Genomic DNA, 15,462 nt, shown 5'->3' with positions numbered 1-15,462 from the left:
CAGCGTCGTCCGGGTTTGGCCGGTGTCGGCCGTCATTGTAAATAAGATTTTGTTCTTAACTGACTTGCCTGGTTAAATAAAGGTATAGTGGTTCTACCCCGATGTAATGCTGGTAGCCACCAGAAGATGGTGACAGAGGCTTATAAATGCAGGGATGGATGTCACCAACGACAATGCTGCTTATTGCCTTCTGCAGCAGGGTTTCCCAAAGTCGGTCTTGGGGCCCCCCCAAGCGTTTTGTTTTTTGCCCTAGAACTACACAGCTGATTCAAATAGCCAACTCATCCTCAAGCTTTGATTACCGAGTTTGGGAAACCCTATTCTGTAGGTTCTGTTTTCAAGGTCTAAATTAGTTCCTGATTAAATGTTATGAAGACCTATACAGTAGCATGTGCTTCTGATACAACATACTGTTTGACAAAATTAACGTGGCAGTTTAGGATAATTATGTTAAGGTTAGGAAAGGGGTTAGGGTTAGCTAAAATGCTCTCCTAACCTGCTATGAACAGTCACTTCCGGTCGTAGCTATACTCCATCTAGTCACAACCGCCTAGATGGGAATATGTACTCTTAAATACTAAGAGATTCCGGCATTTTAACAATGCTTACAGTGCCTGTAGACTTCTAGTCATTGCGCTAATGCTAGTTAGCATTGTCTCAAGAAACTACCGCTCACTTCCTTCATACTACACGCAGAGACATACAAATGGTATCTAGTGTTCATCTGACTATGGGGAAGTACATTTACATTTACATTTAAGTCATTTAGCAGACGCTCTTATCCAGAGCGACTTACAAATTGGTGCATTCACCTTATAATATCCAGTGGAACAACCACTTTACAATAGTGCATCTAAATCTTTTAAGGGGGGGGTTAGAAGGATTACTTTATCCTATCCTAGGTATTCCTTAAAGAGGTGGGGTTTCAGGTGTCTCCGGAAGGTGGTGATTGACTCCGCTGTCCTGGCGTTGTGAGGGAGCTTGTTCCACCATTGGGGTGCCAGAGCAGCGAACAGTTTTGACTGGGCTGAGCGGGAACTGTGCTTCCTCAGAGGTAGGGAGGCGAGCAGGCCAGAGGTGGATGAACGCAGTGCCCTTGTTTGGGTGTAGGGCCTGATCAGAGCCTGAAGGTACGGAGGTGCCGTTCCCCTCACAGCTCCGTAGGCAAGCACCATGGTCCTGTAGCGGATGCGAGCTTCAACTGGAAGCCAGTGGAGAGAGTGGAGGAGCGGGGTGACGTGAGAGAACTTGGGAAGGTTGAACACCAGACGGGCTGTGGCGTTCTCGATGAGTTGTAGGGGTTTAATGGCACAGGCAGGGAGCCCAGCCAACAGCGAGTTGCAGTAATCCAGACGGGAGATGACAAGTGCCTGGATTAGGACCTGCGCCGCTTCCTGTGTGAGGCAGGGTCGTACTCTGCGAATGTTGTAGAGCATGAACCTACAGGAACGGGTCACCGCCTTGATGTTAGTAAATTCCAAAATGTCACAGTATCTCTTTAACTTCTACCTGGTACAGCCAGGCGACTATAGGCCTTCCCCTGAGTCTAGTTCCTCTCAAGGTTTTTTCTTTCTTGGGAGTTTTCCTATACCGTTGTGTGACAATTGATGATGTAAAAGGGCTTCATGATTACACTTTGATTGATTCACAATTACACCTGTTATAGGAGGAAGGACAGGAGTTAGGGAACGAAGAGCTAACATCTGAAAGGAAGGCCAGCTGCATGGAACGGCATGTAGACGGCCCTGCAACTGCTCAGTCATCAGGAGATGTACCGAGACAAGGAGCCAAACATTGAGGAGTGGTGTTGGTCCCCGCCTGATGACCCTGTAACTGGCCTATGGTCTGTTGGAGGTGCGATAGACAGAGATGCACAGCAGGTAACCATTGATCTTTCTATATAAAGTATGTCAGCTGAAGAGAACCCATTCCCATTAACATCAATGACTTAGGGAAGAGTTGCAGGGAGAGTGGTACACACTAAAAGTTCTATTCTTGCTGCACCAGACCAAATTATAATTGATTTCATTTCCTGTGCACGTCTTTACCATAGGAAAGTGTGCACATATATGTGTGTTGTGTGTACATGAATCTGTGGGTTAGTCTCCGTTTGAGACGGCACAGTCAAGGTAATGAAGTGGTATTTGAGCAGTCGTATCAGAGGCTGACCCTGACCCCACAGTCTCTCGCCAAACAGAAAACCTGGTCACCATTGTAAACGTCCATCACACATTAACCACATCTGCTGTGTGTGTGTGTGTGTGTGTGTGTGTGTGTGTGTGTGTGTGTGTGTGTGTGTGTGTGTGTGTGTGTGTGTGTGTGTGTGTGTGTGTGTGTGTGTGTGTTGCATGCTCTAAAGGGGCTCGCAAAAGGTCAGAGTTTGTCCCAATCGCCGCTGGGGTGGAGCATTTGACCCAAAGATGAGGTCAAAAGGGCGTCACCGGACCAATACCCACAATTCACCACTCAACTAAGCAACAGTTGGTTGAACTTAGTGTGTATGTTGGTTTCCCCTACTGCCTACCCTATTTCACAACAGCAATATTAATTTACTTCAGTATTTCAATTTCACCAATTGAAGACAAACTATTTTAGTTGGGGGACAAAATTGTATCATAAGTAACGATATATGGTAAACCATGCATATGAACTGTGTGTTTGTTGTGTGTCAATACATACATATGTGTTGGACAGCACTCATCACCTGATTGGTCCTTTTGGAAGTTCAGAGGTCACTGGATTTCCTGGAGTCTGATAAAGCTTAGCAAGGGGAGGTCATTTAACCAATTGAATTAGAAAAAAGACAATCCGATCTGGAGTGTTTGTCTTACTCTCTGGTTTCCTGGCAACCGTGTAGAACCTTGTCACGTTGTCTGTGTGTGTGTTTGTGTGTGTGCGTGCGTGCGTGCGTGCAAAAGAGAGAGAGAAAGAGTGGTTACCCATTAACAGCCAGGTTATTTAAGATGACTTTGTCTTGCTTTATTTGAAGTAAAACCTTCGCTTCACACCATCCCTTCTTTTTAATCTCTCTCTCTCTCTCTCTCTCTCTCTCTGTCTCTCTCTCTCTGTCTCTCTAGTGATTAGCACTAATCTTTGTTTGCAGAGTTATCCTCTGAGAGACGGACACAGTTAAGAGGCTATAGGAGTCAGGTGTATGTTTGCTTCTCACCTTTCTTATCGCTTCCCAAGTTTGCCATCTACCCAGAGGGCCTTTGCTCTCCATTTCTCTCTCTGTCTCTCTCTCACGTTCAGTATGATAGGTAAGGAAGTTGTTGTGTCCGTAGGCACTGTGTGTAATAAACAGGTTAAAAGATATGTGTCGTTGCAGTTGGGCCTTGCATGTTGGCTGACAAGTTCTTTTGAAATGGTGATGTGTTTGTGTTTTCTTCAACGGTTTGTGTGTGTATACTGGGGATGAGTATGCCGTTTTGCTTTGTTAGACCTTCATATCAAAGTATAGCATCTTCCCCATTTTCTATTATCATGACCCCTCTCTAATCTCTGTATGGGTCGAAGGTCACCGGACATGCTCACTACGTCTCCATATCTTCTTTTACTCACTCAGGGGTGACTCCCTCTGTTTCTCCCCCGGCCATGGTTTGTCGTTCATCGCTTCTCTTTCTACCCCCTTCCCTTCCCTCTCTTCTCTGTCATCACAGATACCCTGGTGTCCCCCCCTGACCTTCTGAAACCCCCTTTGGACACCCCCCCCCCCCCCCCCCCGACACTGCTCCCCTGTCTTTCCCCCTGCCCACCCCAGTTCAGGGGCAATCATCACAGTTCTTCTGTCATCATCTTCATTCATCAAAAAGAGAAGAGAGTTAAGAATCCCTCTCTCAACCAATGGCCTCTCCCCATTCGACATGTCTCCCACCCTCTTGGTTTTCTTCTGCCAATTCCCTCTCTGTTCAAGCCTCCTTAGGTTGATCTCCACCAATCATGTCTCTCCATCTATGGCCTGTGTTGGTCTTAGTCTGTCCACCAATGACCTGTTTCACTTCAATATGTCTCTTACCCTTTGAATGCAACCTGTTAACATACAGTACATACACATGAGAATATGGTGACGTGTGTGTGTGTGTTTGGTTGAGTGCGTGAGAGCAGACCATGTCCTAGTCAAAGCATGTCTTCCCTGCACCACAACAGACATGGCGTCTAGAGAGACAGGGCAGGAAAAGAGCAAAGCGATAAATTAGATGGCCTAATGTGCCATCAAACTGTCACATAGAACTGAACAACTACACACACAAATCCATTTTGAAAGAAAGGAATGAAACCCCAAATGAAGTGCAGGATGCGAAGCGTCCTCCAGTGTTACTCAATAGACGCTGGGTAACAGAAAGTATGTGTGTGTGTTTGCGTGCGTGGGTTTTGGTTGGGGTGCAGGGGTGGCTGCGGAAATGTTTATTAGGTGAGAATGAGTTAAACCTAACAAGTTTGAAGTAGCGCTCATGCATGTTACGGAAATAGCCACAGAAAACCACAAAGTTCCATGGAACAGCACACCATTCCAAGTGTATTGACCCAGAACTAGAATTTTCCGTAATTGCGTCAGATGCTAAATTATGTTTAGGGGGAGACATATTAGGAAACAATACTAGAACGAGGAGCGGTAGCAGGGCGATAGCAAGTCTATGGGTCAAATGTCCCTTCCCTTCCCTTTTAGAAATATGCAAAATCAAGATTTGTCCAAATGATCAGTCTGTCACAGGATCAAAATTCCTTGTTAATCGTCACATTCCACAGTCTGTTGACAGACACTAAGATACCAGTTATGTTACGTGCGTTTGTCCACGAGAGATTATCCATCTGGTATGGATGGAAAGGGGTGCTGACAACATCAAAGTGGTGGCTTAAGTTCTTGCATGTGCCAACCATATCTAAAAGCAGCATCAAATTGGGCCCTATGATCAGACCTGCTACAAGCATTCAATATTGCATCCTCTAATACACCCAAGAAAACTGACGTGGAAGGATGGATGGAGGGGATCTGGTGCCACCTCTCTCTCACCTTCATCTCCCCTCTTCACTTCACCCCTCAACTTCCTGTGACCGTATCCCCTTTCTGAGGGCGTGGGGTCAGAGTTGATCTATTAGCCCCATGAAACCCCTCCCCCCCATCCCCAGTTAGCCCCAATCGTGCCTGTAAGGGTTGCCCCGTGCAAGGCATCGTGGGCTGGGGGGCCGAGGGGGCAAGAGAGAGGGCAGGGCTGGGACAGCAGCTGTCATCACTCTTCAGCCCCCAAACCCATCGCCCCAGGGGGATGGGAGTCCCTTCGATGCCCCCTACTGACCCTCTACTACCCTAGATGAAACCACAGCATATACCAACACCAGGCTGGCACAGGACTTCAGAAAGTCATGTTGGCTGGCTGGTCAACTCACTGGGACACATATAAACAAACAAAGGTACACAAACATGCACACACGCATGCATGCATGCACACACACACACACACACACACACACATACACACTCCCTACACCCCCCACAACGCCAATACAAACCCCACAATACAGAAAACCTTGGTCCTGTCCCAAAGTGCTCGTTGGACTACCGTCCGCTCTCTGATTGGTTGAGATCCCGCCTCTGCCCTGACCTTTGGGCTGTAGTTTAATCTACCCCCGGGGTCAAGGCTAGGTCACCATGGCGATGTAATGACTTCCTCCTAATAAGGTTTGATGTATGGTCGTACTGATAGGCCCCTGCGATGACCACTGTGTCACCCCGATGCTAGGTTCCGGAGTCTAATTCCCCTCCAAATACGAGGCCAGGATCTGTTTATCTCAGAAAATGAGAGAGATACACCAACTAAGTTTGTTTCCAGGGTCCATTCAGAAAATAACTGACATTTCAATTCAAGAATAAAAAAATCCTCATAGAAGATATTTGGAATTTCAATTAATGTCCTGATTTGACTGAACTGAAATGGTATTGACCTCAATGTATTTATAATACTTTACTATTCTTTAGAAAATGATTTGATATGTTTAAAGGCTGACAACATGGAATCATTACACAGATAGAGATAGCATGTATCACAACAGCAATGTGTATCCTCTATAAGGATGTTGATTAATGGTGAACAATTGTGTTTTGATTTTGTGATTTTGTGCCAAAATAGCCTTGAAAGTGTCAGGTTTTATGGTTGGACATTTAATCAACTTGCATGATTGGAAGAATGATTGGTCTACAGACGAACGATCCTGGCAAATAACCTGAGACTGGACACAGAGTAGATGAGCGTGCTTCTCTTAATGGATGGAACAAATTCCCTTTTGGCAGGAATGTAATTAGTTTAGTGTAATAACAACAAAGAATACAGGGCACTTTTCTTTGAACTAAACTTCAGCTCTTGGAAGAGTACCTTTTACTGGAATTGTCCAACAACCAAACATTTGTTTGGTCTGTTGATAAAACCATTAAAAGGACACTGTTACCGTAAGATCAACAAGGCATATTGAGGTAGGACATTTTATAGGGCACAGCATCTTCTTGTAATGATGAACCCCACCCTTTAGGAGCTTGTCTGGAGCGACACACACACACACACACACACACACACACACACGCACGCACACACACACACACACTCACACACACACACACACACACACACACACACACACACACACACACACACACACACACACACACACACACACACACACACACACACACACACACACACACACACACCAACAGGTATTAGACTGACATTAACACTGACACACAGATGCACTTACAGGTGTAGGATCTTAATTTGATCACCCTGTTGCAGGAGAACTTTCCTGCAAAACGTAGTGTATTTCAGGTTTGAAAAGGCTTCTGAGGTTTTGAAATATCTACATTTTTCTCTCACGAAAAATATATCAACCCCTACAAAAATGTAAATTCATTTTAATCCACATACTAATTCAAATGTCCTGTTGAGGCAGGATTATTTTCCTGCTCTAGCAAACTGGCTCAAATGAAGATCCTACATCTGTTCACAAAGCTAGGTTACGTCCTTGTCTGGACTGTGCCGTCATGGTGATAAAGTTGGTGCTGACTCACTGCACACTATGCCTGTGGCACGAGAGAGGGACACTGGATACTAAAAAGTCATCACTATGGAATTTCCAGAGCGCACTACTCTTTAATGTAATACTGCACTGGGAGAGGGAGAGGGGGAGAGACAAACACAAAGGAAGGATGATGGCGACAGAGAGAATAGAGAGAAAAAGATGAATTTGCAGAGTTAGAAGAGACAAATAGAGAGAGAAAGGGATAGAGACGTAGAGATAGATATGTAGAATGAGAGAGGAGGTGAGAGAGAGAGCTTCCAGCTTGTTGCTCTATTGAACATGGATGGCTGTAGGTGTGCTGCTGTACTGCCTCCGCCCAGTAGATGGCGATACATTGACACCCATGCAGACCAAAATGAAGCCATTACAAAACAACTCAATGCAGTAGCAGTCATAGAAGTGGTCATTAAACCTGGTCCTGGAGAACAACAGAATGTCCCTAGTTAGTACAAACAGCAAAGGAGTATAGTGCACACTACACTACACAGTTGATGGCCTGATCTTGCAGTTGCTCAAATTAAGAATTTCTATCAAAGGATCCTCTGGTTCCATGGGCAATGTTAGTTAAATCAGATTTTAAAAAATTGGTCTGGAACATGTTTGAATTTGTATGGTCGCCGATGTCTCTTCCATTGAACTTTCCGCCATCGGCTTTGCAACCATTGGTAAAGCCTGGTATCAGAGCTGTATCGTGTCTTGTATGATGAAGAGTACAAGAAAACACAAGCTGTGGCCAAAGACAGACTCTAGTGGCAGAAGATTGTTGCAGCTTTATGTGTCACCCGGGGTGAAGAGGACTAAGTAAGTATGTAAGGATGAATAGTATAGTGAATGTTTGGTGCACAACTTCAAACACCACATTTTCTCCCCACTCATCATAAGGAAGTGAAGTTGATTAATAGCCCTGCTTCCCATATGCTTCCAGAAATGTTTATGGAAAAATCATAGCAAATGGGTGCATTTCGTGATATGTCTTTTCAATGAATGAGAATGGCTGGGTGCCTGTGGGGCTACATTCTTTTTTCCATGGCTTCAATGTAAATTGACCAATGTAGGCAAATCACACAAACACACATACACATTGTCCTACTGGTATGTGGGAGAAAAACGGCAACATCCTCTGTCCGGCAACAATGGCCGCCGTTCTCTCAGTGAGTGGGAACAGAGAGGAGGACAGGTGTCCTTTCCACCAGCTGGACCAGGGACACAGAGAGGGAGAGAAGGAGGAAAAGATAGAGAAAGGGGACTGAGAGAGAGAGAGAGAGAGGGAGAGAGGGCATCTGTTTCCCGTCTGGGACACATCTGGAGGAAGAACAAACAAGGAGTTGAGCCGCACCGAGCTGTGAGGGGAAACGGTACCTGTCACATACACTTCCTGGGGAAAATAATACTGCTTCCTCTCTCTCTCTCTCTCTCTGAGTAGGAAAATCACTGCTTGGTTGCTAAGAGACAATGATGGGTGTGCGGGCTACAGAGTCCTGGTCACACAGTGTTTCAACCACAGCAGCTCTCATAACTGCACGCTTTTAGGCTAGTGGCAAGACCCTCACATTTTTTTAGATACCCCTATCCGAGGTATAGCAAAACACAACCATATTTTTCCGTATCTCTAAGGTCTCCCATATATGAAATGGATGGTTGTGTACAAATATTTTACTGCAAAAGTGGTTCAATTGGTATATATTGTGACACACACCCTTAACTCAAAAAGTGCAGAATAATGCCTGGCTGGAGGGGGGTGGGCCACATAAACTCATGTAACCCAATATTGCAACCACTGATATTGCTAAAATTTGGAATACAAGTAGTCAATTGTCTACCCTACATAGAGAAACAAACAACATGAGGATATCTTAAAGCGTTTTGGAAATATAGACCTGTAAACCCACAGATACAATAGGCAGAAATGATTAAGATACACTTAACTCTTTGGTAGCTTTCCAAGTGAAATTTGCTCTCATTCAGTGCTATATGGTCCTGCCTGACAAAAATGCACAGTGACACATTTCTTGATGTTGTGGCTATTGTAATTGGCTCTCAGGAAAACAAGTGCTTTCAGACATCGACATTTCCTTTTTGGGGTCCAAGGTTCCTGAAAGGATGTTGTATCTTTAGCCCCTAGTCTTGCAATTAAGTTAAAGGAGCAATCACAGATTATCTTTCTATTTTGCCTCAAATCCAACATGGCATCAAAAATTTGATGAAGGTTAAATCACCTGTAAATAGGAATTTTCTCAATTGAGGGATTTTTTCAACACTCTATTCTGTATCCAATATGGCCAACATGATTGAACCTTAGCCTGCATATAAGTAGCACTTTTTGTGATGTGTTATTCTGTCTTTAAAATGGTTTCATAAGGCTCTTGGTATATCGAGGGTAGGAGTTGCACAGTCATGGCTCTGTTGTGTTTGGATGGCCGAAGCCAACTCATTTTTCAAATGTGTGTTCATGTTTTAATCTCAGTCACACACTTACAGCATATCAACATTGGCAAATTCCACAAAATATAACAAGCCTTTCACCACACAAGCACACAGTAGCGTAACCGGATAGCAACCATAACACAACAGTCAGCTACTCTAGTAGTGTATATATACAGCCCTCTTTTCCCCGCTAAAACAAAGCGTGTAAGGTTGATTCAAAGTCTTTGAGGTGACCAGGACATGAGTGAGTTCTTAAAGGGTGAAGAAACAAAGTAGGCAGTGGTGGTTGTAGTTCTGGGACCTGACCAGGTTACACATCTAACTGGTCATTCTGGGCAAGCTGCAGCAACCAAAGTAGTATCCTTCGTGTATGGCTGACGGGGTATTGGGGCTGTTGGGTGATCAGTTTCCATATCTACAGTTCATTATAGGCAGTCAGCTGATGCAGCTTGCATACCAAAGAGACCCATTGACTAACTGAAATGATGCTGGGGATAATCCAGTAGTGGAATGTTATCCCAGCCTGAATGATGCTGGGGATAATCCAGTAGTGGAATGTTATCCCAGCCTGAATGATGCTGGGGAGAATCCAGTAGTGGAATGGTTGGTTGTCTGGTTGTGAAGGAGAGGGGTGTCACAAACAGACTTGCCTTTAGATCTTTCCAACGCCAAATTGGCCTGTGGTAGGAGTGTTTTTATGTTGAATGTGTCAAAAAGTCCTGCATGTCACATCCTAGTCAGAGTGCACTGTAGCTAGGTCATAGGCAATGACTAAGAAGCGTTGGCTGTAAGGGACATAACACAGATTCACACACATACAGAGCCTTCGGAAAGTATTCAGACCTCTTCACTTTTTCCACATTTTGTTACGTTACAGCCTTACTCTAAAATGGATAAAATATTTTTTTTCCCACAACAATCTACACACAATACCCCATAATGACAAAGTGAAAACAGGTTTTTAGATAAGTATTTAGAACATTTGCTATGAGACTCGAATTTGAGCTCAGGTGCATCCTGTTTCCAATTATCATCCTTGAGATGTTTCTACAACTTGATTGGAGTCCACCTGTGGTAAATTCAATTGATTGGACAGGATTTGGAAAGGCACACACCTGTCTATATAAGGTTCCACAGTTGACAGTGCATGTCAGGTGTTTTTTTACCCAATAAATTACTGGGTGGTTATACATATGGAGTGTGTGACTCTCTTTGTTTTTATAGGTTACAGTTTATTCACCGTTAGTCAGCACCTCTACACTAAATCATTTTCTCTGGGTGTGCGCCAGCTCATGCTTTTTAGTAGAGCAAAAACCAAGCCACGAGGTCGAAGGAATTGTCTGTAGAGCTCTGAGACAGGATTGTGTCGAGGCACAGATCTGGGGAAGGGTACCAAAAAATGTCTGCAGCATTGAAGGTCCCCAAGAACCCAGTGGCCTCCATCATTCTTAAATGGAAGAAGTTTGGAACCACCAAGACTTCCTAGAGCTGTCTGGCCAAACTGAGCAATCAGGGGAGAAGGGCCTTGGTCAGGGAGGTGACCAACAAACCAATGGTCACTCTGACAGACCTCCAGAGTTCCTCTGTGGAGATGGGCGAACCTTCCAGAAGGACAACCATCTCTGTAGCTCTCCACCAATCAGACCTTTATGGTAGAGAGGCCAGACGGAAGCCAATCCTTAGTAAAAGACACATGACAGCCCGCTTGTAGTTTGCCAAAAGGCCCCTAAAGTACTCTCAGACCATGAGAAACAAGATTCTCTGATCTGATGAAACCAAGATTGAACTCTTTGGCCTGAATGCCAAGCGTCACATCTGAAGATACACCAGGCAACACTCATCACCTGGCCAATACCATCCTCATGGTGAAGCATGGTGGTGGCAGCATCATGAGGTGGGGATGTTTTTCAGAGGCAGGGACTGGGAGACTAGTCAAAATCGAAGGAAAGATGAACGGAGCAAAGTACAGAGAGATCCTTGATGAAAACCTGATCTCAAGACCTCAGACTGGGGCGAAGGTTCACCTTGAGAGAATGCCAAAGCTGACATCAAGGCAAAAAGTGTCTATTTGAAGAATCTCAAATATAAAATATATTTTGATTTGTTTAACACTTTTTTTGGTTACTACATGATTCCATATGTGTTATTTTATAGTTTTGATGTCTTCACTATTATTCCACAATGTAGAAAATAGTAAAAATAAAGAAAAACCCTTGAATGAGTAGGTGTTCTAAATCTTTGACAGGTAGTGTACTGTACATATGAGGACAATGCAATGCAATTTCAAGAGGACATTTTGGCTGTTGACATGTGGCAGTCCAGTTCCAGTGTCTCTGTCTCTAGTAAGTGCCTGAGGGGAGGACTGATGGTGGAGTTGCCTATCAAGGGAGCTTCGGGATGGCATTGACATTGGAGAGGTGAAATTCCTATGACATTTCTTGTCAATGAGTGTCAGGTTGTGTTGGTTCATTGTAGTGAACACCTGCCTTATGTGCTTGTCATGTGTGGTTGCATCCTCCCCATGCACCATAACTGTCACCAAGTCACATATATGGCAACTCCAGGACAGACAGCCAGCATGGTGGACATGATTGTCTGGAAGAAGCAATGTGCCAGCTCAACCCAAATAAGATAAGAGTGCAACTGAACTTCCCAATGTGCATCACAAATGCAGTGAGCCAGCAGAAGGTCATGTTGGATTCAGACAGACATATTGGACAACCAAAAATCAAAGCTCACTTCTAAATGATAAGGAGGTGACTTAAGAGCCCAATCCTGGAAGGGCAAGTTACACCACAGCGGGGGCAAGTAGTAGTGTTTGTGAGAAAGTGTCAGAGTCCAGGGTTGGATTGTCTTTCCTTTCGTTGGAGTCTCCCCAGTTGCCTCATTGATCCTCAAAGAGGCTCATGACTTGGAATACTTAGTGTTGCAATGCCAAGCAGTCTGCTGCCTTTTCACATATCCAGACAAAGGAGTTTGAGTGTAAATGGTGAGCATATTGGGTACAGGTGGAAAGTACAGTACACAAATCTGAAACATTTCTCATTTAAAACATGTGCATATACAGGTGATTAAACCATCATTTAATGGTAATGTGGCAGCCATATTGGATTTGGAGTCAAATCTAGGGAGGCCCCCTAATGTAATTGCAAGAGTAGGGGCTAAAGATACAAATACCTAAGCTCATGTAATCCAAAATGCAAGCTCTGATATTGCACAAATTTGGAATAAAAGTTGTCCATTAAGTTTAGGGGGTGTTTTCCTTCGAGCAAATTACAATAGCCACAACATTAAAATGTGTTACTGTATGTATTTTTGTCAGACAGGACCATACAGCACTGGATGAGAGCAGATTTGACTTGGAAAGTTGTCTATTGAAAAGCTACCAAAAAGTTAAGGGGGTGTGTCACAATTTCTATCAATTTAACCACTTTTGAAGTCAAATATTTTAATACAACTATGCATTTCATATATGGAAGACCTTAGACATATGGACAAACATGGTTGTACTTTGTTATACCTCGGGTAGGTGTATCTCAAAAACTAAAGCCCTTTTTGAGGATTGGCCACTATTAGTGTGTGTGTGTGTGTGTGTGTGTGTGTGTGTGTGTGTGTGTGTGTGTGTGTGTGTGTGTGTGTGTGTGTGTGTGTGTGTGTGTGTGTGTGTGTGCGCCTGTTTGATAGTCATATATTTGAGCTTTTATAACGGCCAAGATGAGGGTTTGAAGAGGGTGGGTGGAGTTCAAGGACCAATTGAAAGAGCGCATAATAGATAAAGAAAGAAAGAAAGAGAGAGAGAAAGTGTGAGAGCGAGAGATGGAATTGGCCAGAAAATCATAGGGAGATATTGCATTTATGGATTTGCGAATGAGAGAGCTGGAGATGGAGAGACCGGTAGAGAGAAAAGGCCAGTTAGAGAGAAATGAGGAGAGGTTTTGAAAAAAGCGAGCGAGAGAGAGAGATTAGACAAAAGTAGAAGGCAAAAGTGGACAGAGGGAAGGAGAGAGAGATGGAAAAGAGAGGAGGGGGAGTGGAGGATTTCCTGATTTGTTTGTTCCTCTCACACACTTTTCTTCCTGTCCGGCTGTATTTAGACTTCCTCTTCCCCTGGGGCTATTCTGAGACACCTCACTCACTGCTGTTGTTCCCCAGACAGCTCTGATTACCCCTCAGCATACTGGGCTGGGGTGTGAGTACGTGTGTGTGCATGCGTACGTGTTTGTGTGTGTGTTTGAGTTTGAGCGACTGGGTGAGTATTTAGAAGTATGGGTGCTGCGACAGAATTGAGTGGGAGGATTATGGCCCCCAAACTCATTAGCGGATAATTACCTTTTTTCATTCGTGTGTGTGTTGAAAAGAAAGAAAGAAAGAAAGAAAGAAAGAAAGAAAGAAAGAAAGAAAGAAAGAAAGAAAGAAAGAAAGAAAGAAAGAAAGAAAGAAAGAAAGAAGAGAGGACATCAAGAGAATGGCAGCAGGTGTGATCAAAAACAATACCCACATCACAGGTGCCACAAAACAGGGGATCTTTGAGTTTTGGGATCTAGTCTCTGCGTGGAAAATGAGGAGGCCAATGCTGAACACACAGGTGCAGAGGCCTGAGAAACAGCCCATTGACTAATACACACGAGGCACTGAGGCACAATCATAGGATGTGCTATGCTCTGAGAGGCTGTTAGCGCTCTCTCTTTCACACACACACGCACGCACGAACACACACACGCAGACACACACGCACACACACAAGCACACACACACACGCACGCACGCACACACACACGCAGACACACACACACACATGCATGTGTGTGTGTGTGCGTGTGCTTACAACAGACCTGCAGTGGGAACCCCCATCTGGAACCTTCTACCTTCTCTTCCTGTTTACCACGATTGCCTACGTACAGATCTGAAGGCCATGTCCCCCTTAACAACAACACCCTTCCTCTTCAGTCAGTCTATGTCCTTTATGTAAGTGCTTCCCAAGCCATTTTGCATTGTGATCCACCTTTTAGCATTGTGGTCCACCTAAAGCCTATTGAATTTATGTGACCCCCAAACGGTTCCAATGTGGTCCAGTTTGAATAGCACTGAAAACACGAGTTAAATGCAGAATGTCTAATACTTCAATGTGATTGATCGAACCATTAGCTGAAAAGAAGCCGAAATTAACAAGTCCAAACATGTAGCTGTCTAGGGATTGAGCTGGTCTAAAGCAGAAGTCAGTGTAGTTGTTGATAGAGCTGCTGCTTTGATGACACTAACATTTCCCCCAGTCAGACTTCTGCTTTGAAAGACTGGGAGCTCTCTAATTGGCACACTGAATCACTGTGTTCCTCAATCTAAAGGAGGGAAGAATAGACAGGAAAGGTCAAGAATCCTTTGCTCCTAAAGTCTGAAATAGACAAATATAGTGGAGGCGCCATATTTGCATATTACTAATGTGAAATAACCTCCTCTCCTTGTTTCCTTTCCTTCCAGAATGCAGATCAATAAGGACTACTAAATGATTGTGCTCACCAAGGAGAAAAGGAAAAGAAGCCATTCAAGACGAATGGGACACAGTTTTGAACCTGTTGAGGAGAGAATGGCTAAGAAAGAAACCATTTTAGAGTATTGGGACCAGGGTTGTTGTTTTTATATGTGTGCACCAAAACTACCCTGGGTTTGTCCATGCAGCAGACAGAGGGGAGAAAGCAGACAGACACAAACAGATGTTCATGTTAACGATCCTTTTCAGCATTTCCGTCTGCCGCTTAAATAGCGTGAAAGAAGAATCATCATGTCAGAAAGGGGAAAATAATCTCCTTACCACGTCTGGACCATTAAACTGGATCCAAAAATGTTTGTGGTTTGAAAAATGAAAGCAAAACCAGGCCTCAAAACCGACCTCGCGTGGCATGTCACACAAACATTCACACATAAAGTAGTTATATTCACCCTTTTCTGCAAACTCACTCACTGATCTACTTGCTG

General features: G+C 44.2%; 1 long non-coding RNA gene across 1 annotated transcript; it reads left to right on the top strand.

Moving 5' to 3' along the window:
• The first annotated feature begins 1,786 nt into the window (after positions 1 to 1,786).
• On the top strand, positions 1,787 to 15,009 carry LOC115177198 (uncharacterized). The gene is made up of 2 exons (XR_003872367.1): positions 1,787 to 1,880; positions 14,968 to 15,009. It is a non-coding gene; the product is annotated as an uncharacterized LOC115177198 (long non-coding RNA).
• Positions 15,010 to 15,462: the final 453 nt, after the last annotated feature.

This window comes from Salmo trutta, chromosome 37 (genome assembly GCF_901001165.1).
Source record: "Salmo trutta chromosome 37, fSalTru1.1, whole genome shotgun sequence".
Taxonomy (NCBI): domain Eukaryota; kingdom Metazoa; phylum Chordata; class Actinopteri; order Salmoniformes; family Salmonidae; genus Salmo; species Salmo trutta.
This window is presented reverse-complemented; position numbering and strand designations above follow the sequence as displayed.